The following is a 4,580-nucleotide window of genomic DNA, read 5'->3' on the forward strand; positions in this document are numbered from 1 at the left end:
GCATGTGCTACTGCACCCCACTGAGTTTTAGTAAATTTATACAGTTGTGCAACCATCACCAAAATCCAACTTTGGATCCATCACCCCAACAGTTTCCTGTTGTAACCCCTTGGGCCCCTGTGGCCCTGGTCTCGATCACTGCAGGAAGGAACCAGGCGTGACACGGATTAGAAGTACAAGCTTGTAGGAGGCGGGCTAGCCCTTCTTAGCAGGGCAGTCCTGAGCAACCTCCACACCAGCCTTTTATTGAGACTGTACAACACAGGTGAGGGGACTAATTAACAAATGGCTATGTACTGAAGGCTCAGGCTCTTCTTCCATGAGGAGCACCTGTGGACGAATGGCCGGAGGGTCCACCCCTCAGCTGCAGATCATCTTGCTCAGAGGTCGTCTGACTCTTGGTGTCCCCTACAGTTTCCTCATGCCCTCATTCTCCACTCATGCAGCCCTGGTAACCACTGACTTGCTTTCTGTCTTTGTAGCCTTGTCTTTTCCAGAAATTTCATACAAATGGAACCATATAACATATAGATTTTGAGTCTGTTGTGGGCTGAATTATATCTCCCCCAAATTCCTATGTTGAAGTCCTAACCTCCAATACCTTAGAATGTGACTATTTGGAATAGTCTTTAAAGAGGTGCTTCAGTTAAAATGAGGTCATTAGGGTGAGCCTTAATCTAATCTGACAGGCATCCTTATAAAAAGAGGAGATTAGGACACAAGTATACACCAAGGGAAGACTGTGTGAAAACACAGGGAGAAGATGGCTATTTACAAGGCAAAAAGAGACGCATTAGAAAAAATCAATTCTGCCAACACCTTGATCTTGAACTTACATTCTCCAGAACTGAGAAAATTAATTCCTATTGTTTAAGTTAACCGATGTGTCATACTTTGTCATGGCTGCCCAAGCAAACAAATATAGTTTCCTTCATGTTAGCAAAATATCAGCAGTTCATTACTTTGTATTGCTAAGTAGTATTTTATTGTATGAATGTACCATATTTTGGTTTATTCACCACTGGGAGACATGATAGATAATTTCTGGTTTTGGTGCTAAAACTGCTGCTAACATAATTTGTATGCAGGTCTTTGTGTGAAATGTTTTCATTTCTCTTAGGTCAATCCCTGTGCTTTTAAGATCAAATTTAAGCTTCTTACCTCTTCAAGCTCCTCTCATCCCTCCTTGCTTCTTACCTGTGCTCCAGCAACACAGATTACTGATAAATCCTTGCATATGTTGTGTTATTTCTCACAAGTCTCTGCATAGGTTATGCCCTCTTTAGAAGCACCCTCCCCAGTTTCCTTTGCCAGTGAGAAAGAAGGTGCCTTCTCTGCCTCCCAATCCAGTTTAAGGCTCCTTCTCTTTCATCCCATAACCCTTTGAGCTTCTTTCTATCATACTAGATTGCAGTGTCCAGTCAACTATTTCTTATATTAGGTGAATTTCTTGTTTTGTTTTGAAACAGGGTCTCACTGTATGACCCAGGCTAAAGTACAGTGGCATCATTATAGCTCAAACTCTTGGGTTCAAATGATCCTCCTGCCTCAGCCTCCTGAATAGCTGGGACTATAGGCACACAACACCATGCCCAGAAAATTTAGGCAAGTTTCTTAAGAAAAGGGATGGTATGTTATTTATTTCTGTATTCCCAGCATCTAGGACATATATAATAATTGATGTTTAATAAATGTTTGCTTTAAAAGGGAATAGATAAATAAATGATTCAGTCATTTGAAAACTCTCTACCATGTATCTGCACTATGTTTAGTTTTGTACAATGTTAGCCACCTCAGGGGCCACAAAAGAAATAAAAGATTTACTCTAAGTCCTTAAGGAATTTAAGTTGAAGAAACAACACCTACTTAGGAAAACTGATTAAAGAACAAGAAATAAGGAGTCAAGTTGCTGAAGAACACTGCACAAAGACAGAACTCTGTTCAGATTCTAGCCATATGACCATCTGCAAGTCACCTAACCTCTCTGGACTTCAGTTCCCTCGTCTGGAAAATGGAGACAATTATCAGACATTGAGTATGAAGTGCTAGTGGAATATAGGGCTAACAAACAATAGCTGTCATCTGGATGGTGGGAATTTTTTTGTTTTGTTATGTTTTGTTTCTTGAGACAGAGTCCCACTTTGTTGCCCAGGCTAGAGTGCCATGACATCAGCTTAGCTCATAGCAACATCAGATTCTGGGCTCAAGTGATGCTCCTGCCTCAGCCTCCCAAGTAGTTGGGATCCAGGCACTGGCCACAACATCCAGCTACTTTTAGAAATGGAGTCTTGCCCTTGCTTAGGCTGGCCTGGAACTTCTGAGCTCAAGTGGTCCTCCTGTCTCAACCCCTTAGAGCACTAGAATTAAAGGCGTGAGCCACCACACCTGGCCTGGATGGTGTTTTATAGACGTTTACAAAAGTGATTCACATCTTTTATTTCATTTCATCAACTCTATGAGATAGTCAGAGATTATAGCATAGTAGTTAGGGCAAACTATAAAAATGGTCAAAGGAAAAAAAATCTCTTTCCCTCTACCTAAACTTTTTAAATGTGCCCTTCCACACTGGCTTTGGCTTGGATTTGTGACTTAGTGTGACTAGAAACATACTTGAGCATGGAGGCTTGCCTTCCCTTGTTACATTTAACATCTGGAGACCACCATGTGAATGAGCCTAAACTAGCCTACTGGAGGATGACAGACTATGTGGAGGAGAACCAAGGTGGTCTAGTCAACTGCCAAACATGAAATATGTGAGCAAAGCCATGCTAGATCGTTCATCTACCACCCACTCTCCAGTTGACCACAGGCCCATGTGGGAACCCAGCATATATCAGGTGAGCTGGCCAAGACCAGAATTGTGAGCTATATAAATATACTGTACTATAGAACTGTGAACTAAATACATGATTGATGTCTTAAGCTACTATGGATAAGTCATTTTATAGCAAAAGCTAACTGAGACAGAGATTCGGGGCAATAAAGCTTTGGAGCTAAGCAGTCTGAGTTTGAATCACAGCTCTGCCACTTTCTAGTTATTTGACTTTGGGCAAGTCTCTCAGAGCTTTAGTGTCCTCAACTGAACAATGAGGGTAGTAGCAGTGCCAATTACCTGGGGTTGCAAGTATTTAATAAGATGATGGATGTCTGACACTAACTCATAAGCAGCATCATTCAACATAAAGGGAGCCATTGTTAGTGCCCCACTGTTCAGATGAGAAAACTAAATTCCCAGGTGTTTAGTGACTTTCCCCAAGGTCACATAGCTAGAATACAACTGAACTTGGAACTCACGTTCAGACTTCTTGACTTCTATCCAATGTGGTATTCTTGACAGGCTACTGGGGGTGACTGGCAGGGGTGGGAGCGATATTTAATGTCTACCTGGTAATAAATTGCCTGTATCTTGATTTCAGAATGAAGCCAAAAGAGGCTGGAGTTAATGACTAAACTGGCTTTCTGAAGATTAACTGGTAGCACAAAGTACAACTAACTCACTGACAAGCACAGGCAGTCCCACCTCTTTGTTCTCTGGATCCAGTATCTTACCACAATCAGATTTTCTTTCTATACTGTTTCTCAAGCCCTTTCTTTTCTTTCCATTTTATTACCTTAGCCCTTGCTCCATTTCTTGGGGCTCTGCAGTGGCCTCCAGCTTTCTTTGGTGACTCCCACTGCAGTCCTTTCTCCTCTCTTCTCCTTTACCAGCCACAACTTGGACTCTGTACCAGCACATGCCTGATGCTTACCTGCAGACAGATCCTGCTGGTGGGTTTTACCTAGAAACTGGCTGCATGGTTTCCACGTGTTGAGATGTAAGAACCTCCATGTGCCTCAGATGTCCCAACCATAAAATAAGGATATTGGCATATACGTCCCCAACAAGGCCGTCTGGAGCTGACCCTTCACGAGGGTGGGACTGAGCCCCAAAGGACTGGCAGGGACATTCCATCAATGAGCAGCAGATGGCAGAGTCATCTCTCCTTTTGCCATCTCCCATTAGGAGCTATGGGTGCTCCTTCCTCACATGGAGAGTAACAGTGAAGGTAGGACCTCAACAATCAATTAGAAAATACCCTGTGGGACAAACTTGCATTAAATTAATTGCCTGAATTTAAAGAATAAGAGATTTTATAGTAAAATAATATTTCAGGCTTTTACAAAACCCCCCAGCTATCTGGCTGCCATTGTTTATCCAGTCATGTGCTCTACTAGGACCCTGTACTTAGTCCTTACCTGTACTCTCCTCAACACGTAGTCCAAATTCTTTTGCCATTGATCAAGGTACTATCATTTTTCTTAAACTTTATAAGTAAAATAGTTCTTGGCCACGTCTTTAACAAAAGTAAGAAAATAAGATCTTGGCTTAGCGCCTGTGGCTCAAGTGGCTAAGGCGCCAGCCACATACACTTGAGTTAGGAGGTTTGAATCCAGCACAGTTCCGCCAAACAAAATGACGGCCGCAACCAAAAAATAGCCAGGTGTTGTGGCAGGCACCGGTGGTCCCAGCTACTTGGGAGGCTGAGGCAGGAGACAAGCTTGAGTCCAGGAGTTGGAGGTTGCTGTGAGCTGTGATGCCA

This window comes from Otolemur garnettii, unplaced genomic scaffold (assembly GCF_000181295.1).
Source record: "Otolemur garnettii isolate 467f Iridium unplaced genomic scaffold, OtoGar3 scaffold00001, whole genome shotgun sequence".
Classification (NCBI taxonomy): domain Eukaryota; kingdom Metazoa; phylum Chordata; class Mammalia; order Primates; family Galagidae; genus Otolemur; species Otolemur garnettii.